Source organism: Protopterus annectens, chromosome 12.part0 (assembly GCF_019279795.1).
Source record: "Protopterus annectens isolate FY-2018-M chromosome 12.part0, PAN1.0, whole genome shotgun sequence".
Taxonomy (NCBI): domain Eukaryota; kingdom Metazoa; phylum Chordata; order Ceratodontiformes; family Protopteridae; genus Protopterus; species Protopterus annectens.
The window spans coordinates 733,123,771-733,149,661 of NC_056746.1; positions in this window are offsets into that span (position 1 = coordinate 733,123,771).

Genomic DNA, 25,891 nt, shown 5'->3' on the forward strand with positions numbered 1-25,891 from the left:
TGTTGCCAAAGAGTTGTGTCCACAGCATACTCACTACTGATTGCGTGCCTAGGATGTTGTTTGTACTGCCATAGTATGCGGTGATGTCACTCTCCCCATAGGGGTTCACACTGCATGTCCTGTTATGTAGCCTGAGGCCATGTGTCTGGCAATGGTCATGTATCTGTATGAGACCCTTCTAGGCAGATGCCTACATCATTAGGGAATCTGGTGATGGCACACAGCATGCAGTCATCTACAGATATGGTCGGACATAAGCTAATGGCTGTCACATGCACCTCAGATGTGTACATCACACATAACAGAGGCCCAAACACAGAACAACAGGTTACACACCTACTTATGGATGAACCGCATGAGGTGCATTTCCCTATGTGGAATACATGGTTCATGTCAGTGCACTGGTGTGCTACCCCTATGGTAACATATGGTGTGATGCATACTTGGCAGTGTTATATATACAATGGCCACTTGGCCTATACTGTCACATAGTTTGTCCAGCTTGAGGTAAGCATTTTGCAGTGTCACCACCAGTCCACAGCTTTGGTGACTGTATCACCGAGACCATCTGAGTGTAGCAGACATGAACCCTTCCTTGACAAAGCCTACGTGTGTGTAATGGAGTGTGTCCAGGTTGCACATGTCCTTCTTAATGGGGTTCACTTGAAACTGTGCTACAGCCTTGCAGTATAGCCTAGTTAGGCTGCTGTGTCTATCATGTGACTGAGTGGGGGATGGCCCACCTTAGTCTAAAGGGGTACAGTGGTCATCCATGAAATGGATGGGACAAAGGCAGTAGTCAGTCCTCCTTTGAATATGGTTCTTTATGGTGTTGCAAGGTTATGCTTGGGGTCATGTAGGATGCATCCTGTGATGTGATAGGCTCCCATGGCAGATGTATACCATGAGTATCACATGGCAGTGGTGACCTGTTCCCCACATATAGGAGATGTGAGATGTACTGTGGACACCTTGATGTGCTCATGGGGGACACCGGGGGTGCAGCCTCCACTGACTCTGTCAGGCATCCAGTATGCAATACCAGCAATAGTGGTATAGCTTGTGTCCCTGAGCACCACAAGTGAGCAGCTGCAGTTGCTTCCTGTGCTGTTGCAGACATATGTAGAGTAGGGGAGATGACTATGTGTAGTGGATGTAGACAATATAGGCTCCATGTTTGTTGTGCATATTTGCATGACAGATCCCATTCTCATGTACATGCTAAGGAGAAAGTGCTCCAAAAAGGGCACCTGCCCCTACTTCGTCTCAGACAGCAGTATGTCTTTCCTGTAATGAACAGTATGTATTGCACATGCCCACCAAACAGGTGTACAAATCCCAGCAGGGGATGATGTAGGCCTGTTGGGTATATTTGACTACATGCAGCTGTACAAATGCACATATAGCACTTGTGTGTATGTGTGTAAATTGGTGCCAGTCCTTGATAATGGTTTTGGGCCTGTGAGGGTGTGTATACCCCTAGGAGGATTTATTCTACATTGGAGGTGTAAGTATGGCTGCCCTAGGTGGATAGGTATTCTGGGAGATGGTGACTGAAAATGTGACTGCATGACAGTTGCATTGCCACTGAGGATAACACTGTAGGGGTGCAGCAGTGTTAACTTGTGTTGTGTAATGTCAACTGGAATCCATCTTCACCTCATTTGGGGGTAGCCTCTGGCTACACCCAGGTGCTTCGACATCCACTTATAAAGCCTTATTGGGCATTTGTGTGCTGGCATGGGTATGTCTCACAATGTATGTTGGGCCATTCAACTGACCCATGTTCAGGCTACAGACCCAACTCCAAATACAGTTGATGAGGTCCATATAGGCAGAATGGGCTTCCTGTTCATATGTGGTGGCTGGTAGCTAGCTGTGAATTGAATATGTTTGTGCTGGCATTGGTGAACTTCCCCTGCAGTGTCCCCTGTGCATCTTACTGCCTTCACAGCATGTAGGTGTGTATGTGTCTAATATATACAGAAACTCCATGTCCCATGGCATTACTGGCTACAATTAGCCTTCTGCATGTATGACAGGATGGTTGACCATATAAGGCTGGGGTGCTCTCTGTACCTTTGAACCATGGTCTTTGTGACTGCACAGATGTCTGCAGTTCCCAGCGTTAGGAATGCTTGCAGTGAGGGCAAAGTCATGTCTACACCTCTAGCATTTTGCACCATGCTCTTTAATATGTGCTGCACTAACACATGTATGTTGATAGTGCTAACATTACCACTGTTACTCATGGAGTCACTATGGGGCAGGTGTGAACAACTGCCAGATGCATGAAGACCTATGAAGACAAATGGAAGTCACCTCTCACAGAGCATCATGGTCTGTTTAATACATCGTCCCTGACTCAGAGGTACTGGAACCCTTGGAATATCACAGGAGAAATGTGGACATGTTAAGAGCAATCATTTCCTGATTGCATTGTGGCATCTGTCTGGCTGACAGCATAATGCTGCATAAGGCTACGGACATACCTGGCTGGGACACATAACCTGTGTGCACACTCATGTCTCACTGCATATAGTCCAGACCCATAACAGCACCTTTTGGTGAGAGACAGCAGTGTGTACACAGTATGGTGGAGTCTGTTACCTGACACAAAAGTAACTGTTTCCATCCACATACACAGCCAGATGAAAGTGTCTCGACAAGAGGCCCCTATGTGTGACATGTTTGACATGGGCTGATGCCTGTGTGGCTGTGGGACACAGGTGTGTGGCCATGTGTGTTATGTGCTGTTTATGGCTGTGGTGTTCATGTGTGTCATTGGCTCAGAGATCCCCTTTGTTTGTGGGTGTGTATGTTGAGGACCACTGCAGATGTTTGTGTGTGTTATGTAGGTGTGTCAGGTGTACTGATTGTGTTGACAACCTGTTGGGGACAGATATGCAGCACTGATAGGCAGTGAGCATGGACTGGAGGTTCCTACTGTCATTCCAACTCTCACACATTGTGTTCCTTGGTGGTGTTCCTAGATCGCTGTCCATGCGTGTACATGAGGCAGGTGCTACATGGTGCCAGGACACCAATATCAAGCGCACTGGCTGGGGAAACTGTAGGACATTGTCCAGCCATATATTCCAGAATCTACCGGAAGAAGGCCAGGAAGACCTGAAAGGTGGACCTACAGACCAGGTGATTACTAATACAGTAGGAGGCTGACACCACAGCAGGTCATGTAGACAGCCTAAAACCAAGCAATAATAGGTACAACAGCTACATGCAGTACAACACCTCATAGCACATGCTGCAAGTAGCATGAAACATCAGGATCAGGGGGACATTCATGCTGTAATGGCAGTATGTTGCTGATACCTACAGACATACTGTGCTGGTAGATGATGGGGGTATGATATGGGGGTTAGTGGTACATAGTGCTGGCAATAGTGGGTGTGCAGGATCTGCACATAATGGTGTGCAGTGTATGCAGTTCTGTGATGTGTTCCCCTGTTCATGTCTTTCAAGTGGGATGTACAGAAGATGCTACCCCCCCCCCTTCTCAGAGACCGAGACCGCCGCAGTCATCAATGCCCTGATACTCCATTACCGGGTACTGTTGGGAAGGAGCTGCCAACACCTGCAACCATGTGCTTCCCTGTGGGCAGAACTGATAGAAACACTCAATAATGTGGGCCACCTGCACAGGAGCTATGAACAGGTCTGACACCGGGCCACAGATCTCACACACCATATATGGCAAAGGGCTGCAGCTGTGGCCAGGGCCATGCTGGCACAGGTGGAGGGCCTGGTCCACAACCACCACTCTCAGCCACAGAGGAGTTTCTGTCAAACCTGGCATCAGCCATCAGCTCATAGGAAAGCATCAGTACATATGCTGTGGAGGTTGGTGGCACAGTGGCCACAGCCAAGGAGTGTCCAGGTAAGCCTCCAGTGGTCATCATGTTAATACTGTAGCATTCATAGTTGCAACTTCTACATACCTGTACATATATGTCAGGTCAATCTGCATCTGTGGTTGGGGTTTTGTAATGCACACATATGCACACATATTGTGAATGTCAGCAATTTGGGTAGTATCACAGCTTGTACTGCACATGTTGAAAAATGCACATATTATCCTGTACCATTGTCATATGTGTGTGTGCTGACAAAACCTCTCCCCACAACTCTATAGGTACTTTTGATGTGCTTGCAGACCATCAACCTGTAACCAGTGAGTATGAACTATTATGTTATGGGTCACCTATACTCTAGGCATGCTAAGGGCTGCTAGTGTGTCATGCACACAACTGTTAAGCATAACCATATTGCAATTTGTTCCATTTCATTTGTGGTAGGGTTCACTGCAGTGCATCACATTGATACTCACAGTAGCATATTTTCAGGAGCTGAAACATATTCCCACATTGTTTGGTATAGGAGTAGCCACTGTGCTATACAGGGGTGCATTACTACATACTCCAACGTATCATGTATCTCACAGGTGTATAGTACTAGCAACATTAACTGAACATAATTGCAGTGCATGTTGTTGGGGCCTATCCAGAATGTGTCTGTTGTGGTCTGATTGTGTGTTGTGCATTGCATCAGTCTGGTCTGTATAATGCCTTTGTGGCACCCCACGTGTGTGTGTGTGTGTGTGTGTGTGTGTGTGTGTGTGTGCGTGTGTGCGTGTGTGCTTGTGTGCGTGTGTGTGTGTGTGTGTGTGTGTGTGTGTGTGTGTGTGTGTGTGTGTGTGTGTGTGTGTATGTGGATCATCAAAAAATATAGTGTAGGAATTAATGTACTCATGTTGTCTTCCCCTCACAGGTGACCATGGGGGTTGGAGTGCGCTCCCCCCTCACAAGCTGATGTCAGTGTCTCATCGGACACTGATGATGATGGTGTCCATTGTGAGGCACAGGTGGGGTTGTTGGGGTTGAATCTGTCCCATTGGTTGACATCCCACTTCATATGTGATTCAGGCCTGTCATGCTGGTAATGTGCATAGGGTTATACTCTCGTTTATGGGGAAGCGGTTGAAGGGCTGATCACAACATTGCCATGTAGGCATGCCAAGGACAGTTGTGGATAACCTGAATGATAACCACTGGGGCAGTACTAATTAGAGGCTGTCTCCATGGCACAGGTGTTGAGGGCCATGGATGACCTTTGTGGCCATTAACACAGCCTTTACATTTTTTGCAGATGTCTACATAGATACATAGCAAACTGGCCATGCTGCTAATTTATTGTTTTGCTGACTGAGGACTATTCAGAGGTAATGTCCACCTTTTGTCTGTATACAGTCCCTTTATGTTTGTGTTGAACCGGGATCCATATTGATCCCTGAAGGAATTTTTTACCGAAACAAAAATGACCAGGCATACTTACGCAAAAGTGCTTTTCACCGAAGAAGCACTTTCGCAGAAGTATGCCTGCAGATAGAGGGGAGTTGTGGGTGAATGACTGTTGCGGAGACCTTACTACGGTGCAAATAAGGGAAAACTTCCCTTCTCCTCACTGTAGTGTGATCTCAGAGTGAGAATATTAAAGTGGGGTGTGTGCAGGGGGACTTCCCCCCTGCATAAACATTAATTTACTGTTTTTTCTTGTTTCTTTTTAATGCACATTTTTTCTTGTTTCTTTTTAATGCACATTAGCGAAAGCACTTTTTCGGTGAAAAGCGCTTTCACTAAAGTATGTTCGGTTTATAGTGGATTCGGACTGTTGAACTTTCGTTCAACAGTCCTAGATCCGTTGAACCACATACAAGCCTTTTCTGACCACTGCCACCACTTGTTGCCTAAATGCAACATTATTAGCATGACGAGTACCCGGGTCTGTCATCACAGTGTGTGTGTGTTTAAGGGGTTTTCTTAAACTCTGAGTTAATTGTCATTAATTCCCCTCTGTATGGTGAAGTCCTTATGTATTGGAGATATATGAAAGACTTTAACATTTGGTTTTATTGCCTTTTTTGTAAATAACACCTTTAAACTCTGATGTTGCAATTGTAAATCCAAGCATTATAATGCATGTTTATATTACCTCATGCATACTGTATTGTTTGTAAACATTTTTATGGTGTATGTAATAGTTTGTGGAGCTTTTCCCCCCTGGCCTCTACTGAAAAGGGTGCAAGCTCAGTCAGACATTCCTGGTCAACAAATGTCAAATAAATAAATAAATTAGTGATTAATGATGGATATTGTCATGTCACAAGCATACCCTTTGGAAAATAAATTAATATGCACAACTTATTCTGGTATCTATTTTCCATGTATGTCACAGCAATATGTGAAGGCTGTGCTGTTCAGTGTTTGGCCTTTGCCCCACTTTTCTGTATGGCTTTAACCAGATGTCTTTCTGTGAGGGTTTGAGAGGTATGCTGGTGGCCATAACACAGTTAGACTGCTGCAAGGAGATATACATACATACACACAAACACACCTACTCATGATCTGACCTTGTTGGCAGTAGAACTTCTACCTGCCTAGCTCTACATATGATAGTGCTATATACATACCACAAACAACTCAGAGCTACTATAGTTTTGCAGTGTCTACCGCTACTTTTCAGGTTGGTGACAATTGCAGGGGCTGTTAGGATTGCCAATTGGGGGTTAACAGGCCCTTAACATGGTAGAGCCATGTCAAACACACACACTGCTGCATGGGGACATGCATTGAAACACACATGCACACAGAGTTTACAGTTTTTAGATTAGAACACCTACCCACCTTGTTATGTACAATACAGACTGACATGACTATTGCATGTGCTACAGTGCTTTTGCATCATAAAATGTGTAACTGTGCATATAAGGTGGACATCTGTAGAGACCCTGAGTAGGTTAGCAATGGAGGAGTTAACAGGGTGGAACAGGCACATAAAATTGTATAACCATCACATACACACAGGCAAGACAGCCACAGGTGATATGCATATAGAAACACATACACTCACACAGTTGGCAACACTCAGATTAGAACCCCTACCTATCTACTTACATACACTGTAGTACTACGTACATATTGCATGCATCACAGAGATTATATGCTGGGGACATAGCTCACAACCTCTTGCAGCAATCAGTCTTGGGAATGTCTTCATGAATGGTGAGAGAAACCCCAAAAATAAGGAAATTTCTCACATATTGCTCTTAGAAAGCTAGGAAAGTGAAAGGGTAACAGGTATTTGCATCAGCATGATATTTCAGAAGGGTATGATGTATGAAGCTGACATGTCTATCACTATTTGTGATGTGAACTCATGGATATGCCACTAATGTGACAAAACCCCCATTGTTATGAGACGCAGACCACATATATGTTGCAAACATCTGGACATTCTGCATACATCTGTACAGATGACTGGTATGGTCTGTAGACTTTAAAATGGTGCATCTAAGGTGGATAACATGAACAGGCCCTGTAAAGTATTGCAATGGTGGTGTCAACAGGGTAGGATGGGCCTGCACACATACACAGTTGCCAGTATTGAGATTACAACTCCCTGCCTATCTATTTTCTCTGTACTATAGTGATCATGTGTGCCATGGAGATTATATACCTACAGACTGTCCAACATTGCCTTTAAGGAGAATGACATCTGCAGGCCTTGTAAAGTAGGGTGTTGTGAGGTTTAATAGGTAGAAAAGGCCTCAAAATATGTTAATCTACAAACACAGTTGCCAGTGCTGAGATTAGAGACCCTACCTATTTAGTTGTATGTACTATAGTGCTACATACTTATTGTATGTGCCACATAGTTTATACAGCTAAAGGGTGTCCAAAGGTGCTTCTAAGGTGAATGACATCAGCAGGCCTTGTAAAGTAGGGCAATGGGAGGTTTACTGGATGGAAAAGGCCTCAAAATGCTTTAACCTAGGAACACACAGTTGCCAGTGCTGAGATTAGAACGCCTACCTATTTATTTGTATGTATTACAGTACTGCATACATATTGCATAAACCACAGAGTATATATGGCTGAAGGGTGTCCAAAGGTGCTTATTTATTTATTTATTTATTTGCATTTGTTTACCGGGATGGTCCAGCTAGGCTAGAAGTGCCCATTTTCAGTGGAGTCCAGGGGAAAAAAGCTCCAGATATAAGACATTTCACATACACTACAGAATTTACTTTAATAAAGACATTTAGTACATATTATTGGCAGCTTATACAATTGGTGAAAAAAACAGTACAAAGTAATCATTCTCAAATCAAAGATATTATACAAGCAATACAGAGTATATACATGACAACATTTCATACAAGTAGCTTTCCACTAGCAAAATCTACATAGGGAACTTCATGCAGTGGGTGCAAAGCAGATATAGGAATTAATTAGAGACTAGGTACTTAAACATTTCACATGTTTAGGAGGTGTAATAGCTGAGTGATAGGCTATATGAGTCCTGTTGCAGGAATCAGCTAAGTCAGTGGATATTGTTGCAGGTATAAGTGGTGGTATGATTTTAAGGTAGGCTGCAAAAGTACCTGAATGTCTTGCCTAGTAAAATGGTAGGTCTATAAGGGTTAGGAAGAGAAGGGAGCAGACAGGCGGGATCAATGGTAGGACAATGAAGGTTAGTAGAAGAGGGAAGAGGACATGATGGAGAGGTGGAGTAAGTAAAAAGACAGGTGGATGTGAAATGAAGATGCCAGAGAAGTAGAGTGGGGGTGAGAATAGTTGTGATGGTTGAAGTTAGGTTATATGAGATGTGGAATTAGTACATGTGCACAGCCAAGATGAAGAGAGGTGCTGTTTCAGCGATGTCTTGAAGAGGGTTACTGAGAGGGTAGATCTAAGTGTTGGGGGAGGGAGTTCCAAAGTTTTGCGATGGTAAAGGAGTAAAGCATCTGGCCAGCTGAAAGTTTGGCTTTTTCTACATTTACAAGCGGTTGGTTGTTGGATCAGAGCGGTCTGTTAGGATTGTATAAAGTAAGTATAGAACACAGAGCAGGACATGGGTGGATTATGAATGAGCTGTGCAACTCTAAAAATGAAAAATCAAACTACCGCAAAAAAGCTTGCCAAAACTCTCACCTGGATTCCAGTCAGACAAAGATAATCCAAACAGGTAATCCAAAACTAAAACATATATAATGTTTATTAAGCCAACAACTCTATACAGCTTTTCGTTGGCACACCTGCACCAACTTCATCAGAAATTTTAACTCTCTCACCACCACAGTGGTGAACTTTAATACAATAAAACTCAGACCATATGATCAACACGTCCTCCTACTTTTACTACTAAAGGGCACACAGCCCTCAAAAAGCTTTAAAACCTTTAATACCAACATATTTAACAAAATCTTATTCATATTTATATCTATATAAATTAAGCCATCAGTTACAGCTTAAACCTACCCACTGGTGCATTCAATAAATCTATAATATTCTAACCAGCAATCTCAACAGTGTAACGGCTATCTTAAGCCATAAATTATTTCAATAAACTTTAAAATGAATAAATTTTAAACTATAAACAAAAGTAATAATAAAAAAATGTTAAAAATAAAAATCATTAACAACCATATAAAACATCCATTCAAATAAATTATATCTTATTTGGTGTATACTCTCCAAGACCCAAACTGGCAACCATAGCTACAGATGTAGCAACTAAAAAAACCCCTTATATTCCTCAAAATAAAAACGTGTCCTACCTACCTATCCAAACTTCTCATTTTTAGGACAATGTTAATAGATAGCATACTATTTAAAACAGGGGGTGATAAGCTTCCAGTTTTAACTGCCACATCAACTCCTTGAGTTCCAGCTTCAAGGATTCAGGACCACCCCGTTGTCCAACATTAATTGGTCTATCACCATAAAGGTGAACTCATGTTCAGGGTTCTCCTTAATGTGCTTCGTCAAGGCATTTTCTATCTTCTCCTTCTTAATGGCATATAAATGTTCATACATACGCTCATGTAACTTCCTGTCCGTCTTGCCAATATAAAAAACAGGACACAATGAACATTTAGCCAGGTAAGCCACATGGCTACTTGAACAATTATATCTCCCTCTAATCTGAAACTTAATGTCCCTGGTTATAAAATATGTACCTGATTTGACAAATCTGCAATATTTACACATGTTGCATTTGAACATCCGTGATCTGGTTGGAAAACTCTTCACTTTCATTTCCAAGATATTTTTTATATTGGGCCCTCTCCTAAAAGTCACTTTAGGGTAGGACCCTAACTTAGGAAAACCTGAGCAATCTATGGGCAACAAACACCAATTCTTCTTGATAACTGAAAATATTTCTCTGGCATTCATATTGAAAGTGGTGATGAAACTACAAGCATAACTACCACTAGTATGGCTAGCTTGAGTAAGTAAGATGGTTTCTGTCTTAGGGTAGCTCAAAATGGGAAGAAAAAAAAAACATTCTCTCTCTTAGTGCATACCTCATTGCACAATTCAACAACAAGGGTCTCCGGGTATCCTCTGTTCAAAGAACGGTTCGAAATAAACCGGCACTCCTCCTGAAAATCACTCTCCCTCGATACTATTCTGGCCGCCCTAACCAGTTGGCTTTTAACTATCGATTTTTTCTGGTGGAGAGGGTGATCGCTGTTAAAATGTAAATAGGGGTTAGAAAAAGTTGGCTTCCGGTGGATTCTTGCTAAGAAGCAGCACTGCATGCTGTCCTTGAATAATTCCACATCCAGATAGGTAATCCTTTCCACTGAAAATTTTGAAGTAAATTTTAAAAATTCAGTTGAGCTATTAAAACTTTCAACCAGGGAATCTGCCACAGCTTGGTCGCCCTTAAAAATGATAAAAATATCATCCAAAAAGTGGGTATATAGTAAAGCTTTTCCTTGTATTATGGTGTTAGAAAACACAAATTCCTTCTCCCAGTAGGCCATCACAAAATTAGCTACACTGGCCCTGCAAGGCGACCCTATTGGAACTCCTATCAATTGCTGAAACCATCGGTTATTGAATAAGAAAAAATTACAAGTTAGAATAATGTCCAAGAGTTCTCTAACCATCAAAATCTCTGGTATTGGTGCTTGTTTTGAGGTCATGACTACTTGGATCCATTCCACTGCCACATCGTGGGGGATGGAAGAATATAAATCAGTAACGTCGATGGTTAAGAAATGGCTATCTCCACTAAAGGGGAAAGAACCAACATTTGACAAAAATGACTATGAGTCTTTGGAAATATGAGATTCACCAGCTACATATTTCTTGACAATTAAATCGTGGGGGAAGGAAGAATATAAATCAATAACATTGATGGTTAAGAAATCTGCAATAAAGAGGATAGAACCAACTTTTGACAAAAATGACCATGAGTCTTTGGAAATATGAGATTCACCAACTACATATTTCTTGAGGATTAAATCCACAACCTTGGCCGCTGCATATGTTATACTACCATTTGCACTGACCAATTGGCGCATGGGGGGGGGGTCCTGAATATTCTTGTGAATCTTGGGGGTTGCCAAAAAGCACTGGCAATCTTGGGTTGAGGGTGGATATGAAGTTGAAAACATCCAAATCAATAGTCCCACTAATAAACATGTCCTCAAAATAGGAATGGACTCGAGCCATGTTCACATTTAGCTCATTTCTAGATACTTCTCGATATGTTTCAGAAGCTAAAATAGCTGATATTCTGTTGTTATAATCTTCAATATCCATAGCCGCCAAATCTCCCCCTTTGTCTGGCTGCATAAGTCTAACTGAAGAGGAACATAGAACATCCAGCAAATCCCTTTCCTCCTTGGTAATGTTATAATGAGCAGTACGTTTCGAATTTAGTAAAAAACGTATATCCAAATCACACATATGCTCAAAAACACTCAAGGAGGGGTGCAAAGGGGGGTTATAAGTACATACATATATGAAAGGGTTTGGTCACAGTTGGCTGATCCCCTAACAGGAGATTTAAGTTTAGCTTCCTCACAAAAAGCTTCAAATCCAAAATAGTTTTAGCCGCACAGGCCTTCCTAGATGGAACAAAAGAAACACTCTTGGTAAATAAATCAACCAATAATTGTGGGAAAACAAAATTGGAATAATTGAAAATTTTAAAATCTATCCCTGTGTTGAAAACTATGTCATACGAGAGGCAATCTGGAGGTATTGGTTCATTCACATTCTCAATTAATTACTCCTGGTCTTGTACCTGTTTCTGCTCCTCCGATTCATTGACTGCTGTGGTGATGAGGCTTGCTCCTAAAAATTTACCCTTTCAGTTTCAGGTAATTGATTGGCTTGCTTAGATTGTAAAACTAAGTGGTCACTCCTCCTGGTCAGGTTTTCATGTTCAGTATCACTAACAGGTACTCCAGCACCTGCTTCCTGATGTTGCATTAAAGGCCTGGGTTCTTGGGACTCAATCGAAGGTCCAGGGGCTCGTGAAATGAACCCCTTATAGTTACCTTGAGATTTGGGCAGCTTAGGATAAGCCACCCCCTCCTTGTATGCCTTGATGTCTCTTCGAAGTTTCTTTATTTTTGTGGAAGTAATCTTAGATATGTGCTGATCAATACTACTATAAATCCGTTCATAATCATATCTATATCTTGGAAAATTAATATCCAACTTGATCACCTCATCCAAGGCAGATATTTCTTCTGTCAGGTAGTTAATTGCTTTTTGATAATGTGTACTGATTAAATTTAATAGCTCTGGCCCATGCCTGTCAAAAAGAGAAAGAAGGTCTTTATGAAACATAAAACCTTCTTCCAACCCTGTCGGGTACTGCCAGGAATGGAGCCCCTTCGGTACTATCTTAGAATGCTGGCATTCCCCGAAATAAGAAACCTCTAATTGTAACTTCCTTAGTTTGACCAGTTTTTGGTCAAACATATTGAGTTTAAAGGGTAACTCATTTCCTTCTCATTGGTTGGGAAGCAAGCCAGTGGAATCGTTAGAGATATTAAATAAAAATGGCCGTTTAAGCCATTGGTTCATTGGTTTTATATGGTCGTTAATGATTTTTATTTTTAACATTTTTTTATTATTACTTTTGTTTATAGTTTAAAATTTATTCATTCTAAAGTTTATTGAAATAATTTACGGCTTAAGACAGCCGTTACACTGTTGAGATAGCTGGTTAGAATATTATAGATTTATTGAATGCACCAGTGGGTAGGTTTAAGCTGTAACTGATGGTTTAATTTATATAGATATAAATATAAATAAGGTTTTGTTAAATATGTTGGTATTAAAGGTTTTAAAGCTTTTTGAGAGCGAAGTGCCTTTTAGTAGTAAAAGTAGGAGGACGTATTGATCACATGGTCTGAGTTTTATTGTATTAAAGTTTTCCACTATGGTGGTGCGAGAGTTAAAATTTCTGATGAAGTTGGTGCAGGTGCACCGACGAAAAGCTGTATAGAGTTGTTGGCTTAATAAACATTATATATTTTTTACTTTTGGTGTTCAGCGTTGCTGCCTCTTTGGATTACATGTTTGGATTAATCTTTTTCTGACTGGAATAGGGGTGAGAGTTTTAGCAAGCTTTTTTGTGGTAGTTTGTTTTTTCGTTTTTGGAGTTGCACAGCTGTTTTCATTCAAGCGATGCCAATCTCCAGACCAGAAGCCAGGACGACTACTGAAGCAGGAGATTTAACTATGCTTATCAACCTGCTGACCCAGAAGGTTGATGCATTGTCCCAATGCATGGATGATATATCTGGATCTTCGCAAACACTGTTAAGACCTATGTTCCCATTTACACGACCTCCGAATGGTGAGTTAGTCGGGTCACAGGAGCTTTTACCCACCACAGGGGAAGCTGGATTGCTGGCTGACAATGTCAATATACATCCACCATGATATAGACAAGATATGGTGGGGGGAGGAGCGATTGGTGAACCTATTGAAGTGAGACAGAGTACAGTAAGGGATGCTGAGTCCTTCATTATTCCAAGACCAGCAGAGACTGGGCGAGGCCGATTACAACTCAACTTGAACCAATGGCTTAAACGGCCATTTTTATTTAATAACTTTAACGATTCCGCTGGCTCGCTTCCCAACCAACAAGAAGGAAATGAGTTACCCTTTAAACTCAATCTGTTTGACCAAAAACTGGTCAAACTAAGAAAGTTACAATTAGAGGTTTCTTATTTCGGGGAATGCCAGCATTCTAAGATAGTACCGAAGGGGCTCTGTGCTTGGCAGTACCCGACAGGGTTGGAAGAAGGTTCTATGTTTCAGAAAGACCTTCTTTCTCTTTTCGACAGGCATGGGTCAGAGCTATTAAATTTAATCAGTACACATTATCAAGAAGCAATTAACTACCTGACAGAAGAAATATCTGCCTTGGATGAGGTGATCAAGTTGGATATTAATTTTCCAAGATATAGATATGATTATGAGCGGATTTATACTAGCATTGATCAGCACATATCTAAGATTACTTCCACGAAAATTAAGAAACTTCAAAGAGAGATCAAGGCATACAAGGAGGGGGTGGCTTATCCTAAGCTGCCCAAATCTCAAGGTAACTATAAGGGGTTCATTTCACAAGCCCTTGGACCTTCGATTGAGTCCCAAGAACCCAGGCCTTTAATGCAACATCAGGAAGCAGGTGCTGGAGTACCTGTTAGTGATACTGAACATGAAAACCTGACCAGGAGGAGTGACCGCTTAGTTTTACAATCTAAGCAAGCCAATCAATGACCTGAAACTGAAAGGGTAAATTTTCAGGAGCAAGCCTCATCACCACAGCAGTCAACAAATCGGAGGAACAGAAACAGGTACAAGACCAGGAGGAATTAATTGAGAATGTGAATGAACCAATACCTCCAGAATGCCCCTCGTATGACATAATATTCAACACAGGGATGGATTTTAAAATTTTCAATTATTCCAATTTTGTTTTCCCACAATTATTGGTTGATTTATTGGCCAAGGGTGTTTCTTTTGTTCCATGTAGGAAGGCCTGTGTGGCTAAAACTATTTTGGATTTGAAGCTTTTTGTGGGGAAGCTAAACTTAAATCTCCTGTTAGGGGATCAGCCAACTGTGACCAAACCCTTTCATATATCCAGTACTTATAACCCCCCTTTGCACCCCTCCTTGAGTGTTTTTGAGCATATGTGTGATTTGGATATATGTTTTGTACTAAATTCGAAATGTACTGCTCATTATAACATTACCAAGGAGGAAAGGGATTTGCTGGATGTTTTATGTTCCTCTTCAGTTAGACTTATGCAGCCAGACAAAGGGGGTGGTTTGGTGGCTATGGATATTGAAGATTATAACAACAGAATATCAGCTATTTTAGCTTCTGAAACATATCGAGAAGTATCTAGAAATGAGCTAAATGTGAACATGGCTCGAGTCCGTTCCTATTTTGAGGACATGTTTATTAGTGGGACTATTGATTTGGACATTTTCAACTTCATGTCCACTCTCATCCTAAGATTGCCAGTGCTTTTTGGCAACCCCAAGATTCACAAGAATATTCAGGACCCCCCATGCACCAGTTGGTCAGTGCAAAAGGTAGTATAACATATGCAGCGGCCAAGGTAGTGGATTTAATCCTCAAGAAATATGTAGTTGGTGAATCTCATATTTCCAAAGACTCATGGTCATTTTTGTCAAAAGTTGGTTATATCCCCTTTATTGCAGATTTCTTAACCATCAATGTTATTGATTTATATTCTTCCATCCCCCACGATGTAGCAGTGGAATGGATCCAAGTAAAAAATATTTTGGAAATGAAAGTGAAGAGTTTTCCAGCAAGATCAGGGATGTTCAAATGCAACATGTGTAAATATTGCAGATTTGTCAAATCAGGTACATATTTTATAACCAGGGACATTAAGTTTCAGATTAGAGGGAGATATAATTGTTCAAGTAGCCATGTGGTTTACCTGGCTAAATGTTTGTTGTGTCCTGTTTTTTATATCGGCAAGACGGACAGGAAGTTACATGAGCATATGTATGAACATTTATATACCATTAAGAAGGAGAAGATAGAAAATGCCTTGGCAAATCACATTAAGGAGAACCCTGAACATGAGCTCACCTTTATGGTGATAGACCAATTAATGTTGGACAACATGGGGGGTCCTGAATCCTTGAAGCTGGAACTCAAGGAGTTGATGTAGCAGTTAAAACTGGAAGCTTATCACCACCTGGTTTAAATAGTATGCTATCTATTAACAGTGTCCTAAAACTGAGAAGTTTGGATAGGTAGGACACATTTTTATTTTGAGGAATATCAGGGGTTTTTTTAGTTGCTACATCTATAGCTATGGTTGCCAGTTTGGGTCTTGGAGAGTATACACCAAATAAGATATCACTTATTTGAATGGATGTTTTATATGGTTGTTAATGATTTTTATTTTTAACATTTTTTTATTATGACTTTTGTTTATAGTTTAAAATTTATTCATTTTAAAGCTTATTGAAATAATTTACGGCTTAAGATAGCCGTTACACTGTTGAGATCGCTGGTTAGAATATTATAGATTTATTGAATGCACCAGTGGGTAGGTTTAATCTGTAACTGATGGTTTCATTTATATAGATATAAATATAAATAAGGTTTTGTTAAATATGTTTGTATTAAAAACGAGATCCACAAAGGGAAGGTTCCACAAATGTATCCCAGATAAGCGGCTTAAGAATCAGCTACCATGCTTCACTAATCAGTACATGAAAGCACTAGCCGGACCAACCTTTTAAAATGTTGTAGATTTGGTTTATACTGGTTTAACCTAACACTCGGATTACTACAAGGTTTTTACTTTGTTTGTGTTACCTTGCTTGTACTGAATAAACCTGATTCTATAACATTTTAAAAGGTTGGTCCGGCTAGTGCTTTCATGTACTGATTAGTGAAGCACGGTAGCTGATTCTTAAGCCGCTTATCTGGGATACATTTGTGGAACCTTCCCTTTGTGGATCTCGTTCTTGGTTTGTACTTATATTTTTGTTCCATGTTTGTATTAAAGGTTTTAAAGCTTTTTGAGGGTGAAGTGCCTTTTAGTAGTAAAAGTAGGAGGACGTGTTGATCACATGGTCTGAGTTTTATTGTATTAAAGTTTGCCACTATGGTGGCATGAGAGTTAAAATTTCTGATGAAGTTGGTGCAGGTGCGCCGACGAAAAGCTGTATAGAGTTGTTGGCTTAATAAACATTATATATTTTTTACATTTGGTGTTCAGCATTGCTGCCTCTTTGGCTTACCTGTTTGTATTATCTTTTTCTGAATGGAATCGGGGTGAGTGTTTTGGCAAGCTTTTTTGTGGTGGATTATGAATGAGTTTGTGAGCTGCAGTTAGTTGGATAAAGGTGATATAGCTAGGGAGTTCTAGCCATTTTAGGTTGCATAATGATAAGCAGTGATGGGATGAGTCGGAGGCATTAGTTACAAACGTAGCAATTTGGTTGTAGCATGAGTCTAGTTTGGACTTTAGGGAGGACTGAATGTTGGTGAGGAGGGAGGCACTGTATAAAAGAGAGAGTAATAGAAAAGAAGAGGAAAATGAAAGTCGGGCTGATGCACTGAGTAGATGTTTGTGTCGGTAGAGAGTGCCAAGCTTTTCATGTGTCTTTTTGACATTGGACTGGATGTGCAGGTTGAATGTGAGGCTTTTGTCTATGATGACACCTAGGAGTTTTCTGCTAGCTACAATGTTGATGGTGGTACCATTTAGGAATTGAATGATGAAGTTCTCTTTTTGTAGGGGTGAGAACTTTTTAGGGGCAAAGATTACTAGTTTGGTTATGTTGGGGTTCAGGGCAAGATGATTATTAGACATCCAAATTTCTATTCTAAGGTGAATGACATCAGCAGGCCTTGTTCTGTAGGGCAATGGGAGGTTTACTGGGTGGAAAAGGGCTCAAAATGCTTTAACCTAGAAACACACATAAATACACACAGTTGCAAGTGCTAAAATTAGAACCCCTACCTATCTAGTTGCATGGACTATAGTGCTGTGTGCTTATTGCATGCACCACACAGCATACACAGCAGAAGAGTGTCCAAAGTTGCTTCTAAGGTGAATGACATCAGCAGGCCTTGTAAAGTAGGGCAATGGGGGGGGGGGGTTAAGCATTCTTAACAATGGAAGAGGCTGACAATTGTGCAGTCACAAAAACCTGGTTCAAATCTGCAGAGAGCACCCCAGCCATACAAAGATACTCATGTTATCATTCATTCAGACCCCAAACTGTAGGCAGCAAAACAAAAGGAGGTGGAGTTGCAATATATATTTAAAGACATACACACCTCTAGGCTGGTCAAACAGTATGATTCACAGGAAACACTCCAAGTATAGTAAACAATTGACAAAACCCCTATTAAAATCATAGCTAGCTACAGACCTCAAACTCTGACTCAAAATGCCCATTCCACCTATCTGGACCTCGTGGAATTTATCAAGATTCACCCCTTTACCCTGATCCTGTGTGAGTTTAACTATCCAACCATAGATTGATGATAATACTCTTGCCAAAACAAAAAATGGCCAGAGATTCCTTGATTTTGTCAATGCAAACTCCTTGGACCAGTTGTTTGAGACCCCCACAAGAGGTGCAAATATCTTGGACTTGGAATTAACCAACATGAATAACTACTGAGCATCCCTACAGTGTCATCATACCTGGTAAGATCCAACCACAAAGTAGTCACTTTCGAAGTCTCCATCTCCACGACTCCCCTAGCCAGGGTCAAACAAAACACTTCTCCAAAGGTGATTACAACCTCCGGAGGAAAGCCAGAAACAGCTTCACAGCTGCGTGTCCCTCCATAAGAACTGGACATATGTCCAAACCTACAACTGGGTACTATATGAGCATGTAGATAGCTGCATGGAATTAGGAATACCAGACAGGACAAACTCCTCCTCCTCAAGGAAGAGTAAACCTGTCTGGTAGACATCTACAATAAATAAACTCTATATTGAAAGACAAAACTTGCTGTACAGGACCAAGAGGGGGCAGTGTCTCATCAGAAGCATTCTCTCCTTAGCCTGAAGAAGCAAATAAGAGCACTAGTGAAATCCTCCATGGCAAACTTTGAGTCTTAACTGGCCACATCTGCTAAAGACAAGCATAAGGCTTTCTTCACATATGTCCACAATCTCAAGGGAAGCACCCAGGTCTTCTCAGAACTGGTGGTCAAGGACATCACATACACAAACCCTGTAGATATAGCCAACCTGCTGTTAAACAGGTTCATTGAAGACTTCACTCCTTGTCCCCCCATCAGTAAAACAGGACAACCCCAGTACCTGCCCCCTTCCCTTATCTCTAGGGAGCAAGGCATCACTGCCCTCTCAAAGGCAAAAAATACAGCCTCTAAGGGACCCAATAGCATCACAGACTGCATCCTACATGAACTCAGGCAGGAAAATGCAGCACCATTAGGCATCCTATTCAACCAATGCCTGAGTTCCAGTTCAACCCAGCCAAGTGGAGGACAGCTATTGTCACCCCTTTCTACAAAGATGGAGCATTCACTGGTCCAGGAAATTACAGACCCATCAGCCTAACTAGCCTGATCTGCAAGGCCATGGAGTGGATTATCATGGACCTCATTAACAAGGACATTGACAACTCCAGACACTTGATCCCACACAGTCTGGTTTTGTCAAGTGGTGGTCATGGCTGTTAAATTTGATAAACTTCTGTGAGACAGTCATGAAGGCCATAGACAAGGGGAATATGGTGCATACCACCTACCTTGACCTGACCACGGCCTTTGATAATATTCCTCACTCAAGTATAATAGATAAACTCTGTGAACTAAGCATCAATCCATATGTTACCAGATGGGTAGCAAACTGGCTCACTGACAGAACCCACCTAGTCAAAATAGGGGAAGCCACCTCAAATAGTAGACCCTTAACAAGTGATCTACCCCAGGGTAGGTCTTGGGGCCTTTGCTGTTTGGGATATAGTTCTCAGAGGTGCAGGCTAAATTTAGTGGGCTATGGCTGACCTAGTTTGCAAATGACTGCAAGCTGGGCACTGTCATAAATGTGCCTAGTGATGTGAACATCCTTCAAGAGGGTGTTACACAATATATGACTGGTGCCAGAAACATGGCCTCAAAATGAATGGCAAAACATGCATCATCCTCCCTTTTGGGAAGAGTAATGCCCCCACAAATTATCACATTGATAATAAGGCACTAAGCATGCAATCAGTTGTGAGGGACTTGGGGACCTTGGTTGATAAGAGACTGACTTTTGACCACCATCTTGCCTCCATTGTACAGACAGCTTTCAACATGGCCCACCTCATTTGTAAGGGTATCTCATCCAGGGACAAGGTGGTCATAACATCCCTGTATTCTTCACTTATAACACCCATTATTGAGTACAATGCCCCTTTTGGCATTTACCTCACAAAACACATGCAGCAGCTTGGAAGACCACAGAAGTTTCTCATCTGGAGAACCTAGGGCCTGAAACATCCACCCTACACACATAGGCTATAATCCCTGTCCCTCTACTCAGTCTCCTACAGACTTTTCAGAGCTGACCTCTGTCTGGCATACAAAGCAATATCAGACCCCGCCCTAATGGGAGTGCTGCATATCTGCAAGTCAACTCCACTCGAATAACCCACACAAGTGACCTCAACCTGGTGTGTGACATCAATAGGAGTTGCAGGTGGGACAGAGTTGTATCCCAGAGACTCCCCCTTTTGTGGGATAGACTCCCTGTCCATGTAGAGTGGGGTACCTCATGATACCTTCTTAAGCACAACCTGGATAACTGGATGGGGAACAGAAAATACACCCCTGGGATTCCACCTGTGTCCCTGCTTGACAGTGGCATAGGGTGCTGACTTGTTGGAACATGGGTTAAATTCTTGGCTAGGCTTGTAAGGGCCTCAGGGCTAATAGCCTAGTAAAATCCTATGATCCTACAGGCTGAAACAGGCCTCAAAATATATTATCATTACACCCAGGAAATACACACAACCACAAGGGAATATATTTATATACTCGCTCGCGCACATACACACACACACACACACACACACACACACACACACACACACACACACACACACACACACACACACACACTTGCCAGTGTTTGGATTAGAGCTCCTACCCATCAAGATGTATGTACTATAGGGCTATGTATTTATTGTGTGTGACACAGAGATTATATACCTGGAGATATGCCTACAGTGGTTCTAAGGTGGATGACATCATCAGACCCTGTAAAGTAAGGCAATAATGGGTTTACAGGGTAGAACAGGCCTCAAAATGTATTACCATTACAGACACATATAAGCAGAAAATAAACACATCCACAAGGGGATATATTTAGACACGCACACACACACACACCCACACACACACACACACACACACACACACACACACACACACACACACACACACACACACACACACACACACACACACATGCAAGGTGGCTGATGTGGAATCACAACTACTACCTCCTATTACACAATGGCAGTCACCATGGCATTTGCACATGCCACTGGTTACACTTAGTATACTTCTGGCTGCATCAGTACATTACTCTATGGCTTCCAGAGTCTCTTCCAGAGTCTCTCTCTCTCTCTGTTTCTGTCTCTCTCTCTCTCTCTCTCTCTCTCTCTCTCTCTCTCTCTCTCTCTCTGTCTCTCTCTTTCTCTCTTCCCCTGTCTCCATCTCCCTAGTAATGGTATTTGTATATGTTACCTATATATTGTATGTATCAGATGCAACAGATCCAGTTATTTCTTATATGCACCACACACAGATTGATGAGGTAATCATACCCTATGGGGGGTGGAGAGAGCCAGTCTGGGCATGCATATCTGTCTGTCTGCACAGGGATATATGAACATCCCGGTTCTATAGTCAGATGTGTGTTCAGACATGGGCTGAAAAAAGCCAAGTGTAGGAGCATGCCCAGTATGAGCATCAGTAGTAACACTGGGAATTCAGGCCAGAAAAACCTGTACTCCAGTTCAGGTTTTGTGTGCTAGAGCTGATTGGCTGATGCGGCTTTGTAAATAGTCCATCACCTAACTATGTAATCTCTGAGGCATCTCCTGGCTGGGTGTTATCCTCCTTACCTGAGTCATTTCTATGGTGGATACAGAGTTTAGTGTACTGAGCAGAGTTTTGCATAATATGTGTGGTACATTGTACACAGCACTATGATTTCCTGGTATATCATTGGCAGATCAGTATAGGTTAATATGAGGACCCGCTGATAGACATTTGTGTACTGACTCCATACACTGCAGGGAACTCATACTAGTGCACAAATTGTTCTAATGTGCAAATTGCACATTTGTCTGGCCAGTGATTACTCCTTCCCCTTATATGTGGGCCTTGTAGATGTGGTGTGTGAGGGGTAGACATTTTAACACCACACACAAGGTTACAGGGTTCAGACCTCTGCCTGCAGCTGTTCAGCAGGTTGCCCAGCATTGTGCCCCATACATCTGCCCTGGTCCTCAGACAACAGTGTTGCACTGTTATTATAAGGCTGCATGTTGGCCATTGCTCTCTACCTGTTATGGCCAGACATCTGGGCAGGGCCATATATAACAGTCCAACTCACAGGCCCAAACACAGGTACATGATCTTAATATTGCTTTTCCACACTTACACAGTTGGTAGACTGTGTTCGTATTAGCTTGCATTTTCATATGGTTTTGGATTCTGCATCTCAACTGTGTGTCATTGATGTTTTCACATCAACCTTTATTGGTTTGCCAATAGTTTTCCAGACAAATGCAATGTTACAACAAACAGAACAGATAAATGAAGCATTCGGGTGGACATTCTGTAAAAGGCTGTCATTCGTGGAGTAGGGATGGTGGCCACAGACTTGCTGTCAGTACTGACAGAGTTACATGGCAGCCTTTATATCCTGGTACAACAATGACCTGTCCCAATCTGCTGTTCTAGTAGGCATTTTCTACGTTAGTCAGGGCTGTAGTACATATGTGTGTTCCCCTGTCCCTCCATTGTCCAACTTTCCTGCAGTAACAGATAGCTGACATCTGGAGAGTCTGTGGAACCCCTACCATAGGTGTAGCTCACATGCAAAACAGTGGGCCATTCTTGAACCATGGGACCTGTCAGCCAGGGTAATGCACTTAGACCAATAAGCCACAACAGCCACCTACTTCTTGACACTATTACCACACACATACATAGCACCTTGAGCCCTGAATATTGTGGAACTGGAATATGTTAGCAAGTTGATTGGGAGAGCCCTGGGAATGTGTGATCTGTTGCTATTAGCTTACAAACATAGATGTTATTGCAGTTGTATGGGAACAGGGGTGTGTCAGAGGTAGAGGCCCATACCTTTCAACTGTACATATTTTCCAGAATGTCCAGATGTTTGTCTCCTATTTTGGGTCCATTTGTAATAAAAGTGTGGTTTTCTGCTACATTAATGGCACATCTACGAAGAATGAAGTCAGAAACTAATTACAGACATTTGGGTTTCAGACTTTATACCCTTCCCAACATCTTGCTTATACAAACACTGTGATTCTATCCCCTTCAACAGAAAAAAATACTAAAACCAATGACTAACAGCTGAAATGTGTTCAAAAAATAAACAGCAAATAAAACACAGTGCAGCAACCAGGGCAAATGGCATAAAAACAAAGACGCTCAGTAAAAAAACTCTATTTAATAAAACAGAATTGTAAAAGGATAAGCGCTTTCACATATCATGCTTCATCAGATCCTAACAGACAAAAAACAGGACAATCTATTTATAAATAGGACAGCCAATCACAAAATTCAAACAATTAATGATGCACTGGTCTAGATTTCAAAGCAGGATTTAAAGGTATAGTATAGTTTAAACCAGGTAACCTATAAGCCTGGAGTGTTGCTATCCATTGCAATTCTAATAACTGTTTTGTTGACAATATCCCCACCTCTAGCAGACTCACTAACAGTGCCAATAACAGTAAATTTAAAAGAATGACCCACATTGTCTCTAATGTGTTTATACAAAGCATTCAAACAACTCATTCTTCTAATATCACCCAGGTGCTGCAACACTCGGTCTTTCAACCTCTGGTTAGTCTTACCTACATAGAATGAAATGCAGTCCATGCAGGTTGCCAAGTAAACTAAACTAACTGACTTACAGTCAGCATGCACCTTAAACTTATATAGCTTAGACGTAGATGGGTGAACAAAAGTATTACTGCATGACATAAAATCACATTCCTTGCATGATTAACAGGGAAAAGTACCAAATTTAATTGAAACCTAACTAGATCTCCTAAAAGATCTGTAACAGAGCTCCCTTTTTAATGTCAGATTGTTCCTAAAAATAAAACTAGGGACCTCACCAACTATCATCCGAATAGTGTTATCTGAACGTAGAATTGACAAATTATGTTTAACAACTTCATAGATAGAGTTAATATTACTACTATATTTCAGAGAAAAAAACACACCTAGGTATATTGTTGACATTATTACGGGGGTACATCAATCTTCTATACAGGAAAGGTCTACCTGCAGTTTGTCTAAGGTCATGGACCTCTTCTAGTTTCAGAGCTACATCAGCTTCATGATATCCCCTACCTGTCAGCTCATCTGTTAAATGGCTCATAGCCTGTAGGAATTCACTGTCACATGTATGCAATCTGGACATATGTAAGAACTGTCCTTTCATGATGTTATCAAATATCCTAGTAGGATGCATACTACTCCTAGCCAACAGGTTATTTTTCCTACATTTCTTTCTGTGTAGCCGTGAGTCAATACTGCCATCAGAATTGATGACTATAGTTGTATCTAAAAAATCAATTCTCTCCATGGACCATTGCATAGTAAATCTGAAACAGGAACTACTATGTTCCAAATAATCATCAAAATAAGACAACAAAGAGTTTGCACCCTCCCATAAAATAAAAATATCATCAGCAAAATGCCTATAGTAAATAAGAATTTGCCTGATTAGAAAAAACAACCTGCGATTCCCAGTCAGTTAAAACCAAATTGGCATAACTATTAGTGCTGGGTGTGCCCATGGCAACACCCTGCAGCTGCAAATAGAAAATGCCATCAAAAACAAAAACATTATATTTCAAAATCAACTCTGACAAAGTGCAAATCACTTCAATGTGCTGATATGATAAGTCAGTAAAACTATTAAGAAAATTCCTAATACACTCAACGCCATAGGTATGAGGTATGACAGTAAATAACATGTTAATGTCTAAGGTTACCAAAATAAAATTCCTTTCTTGAAAGTTCAAACAGCAGGCATTTTCACCAAAAGTCTGTAGAAATTCCTCTGTATCTTTCAATACTGCTGGTGCTTGTACCAAAAAAGGTTTAAGTTCCTATTCAACAAATATTGATAAGGGCTCTGTCGCCCAGCCCTTACCCACCACATTCGGCCTTAAAGGTGATCTCTCCCTCCTTTTTTGTATTTTAGGAAGACCATTAAAAGAGGGAATAATAGGATGTTCTACAAGCATAAAATCATATTGTTCCTTGGACAACATTTCAGACATTAACAAATCATATCAACAAACATGTATTTCCTGTAGAAAATGGTTCATCTCATATTTGGCCACAGGTAAATACGTATCACTATCATTCAAGAGTTCCAACATACTTTCAACATATACACTTGTGTCCATCACAAGAAATGCACCACCCTTATCAGCAGGGCATATCCAGATGTCAATGTTGGCTTTAAGTTGTTCAGGTGCTATGAACTCATCTCTAGTTAAAAATATAGAAAGTTTTACCACTAGGGTTGGTCAGAATGTTATACAAATCACTCTCACAAACACTGACAAATGCTTCAACCACAGATGGCAGCTGTGGAATGAACAAACTAGGCTTCCTTAGGAGTTGAGGCGTGGACTGTGTGCTATCCTTAAACAGTACCTTGAGAGCAACATCCCTTGCAAACTTCCATAAATCAGCAAGGACCTTACTAACCTAAGCTGGTC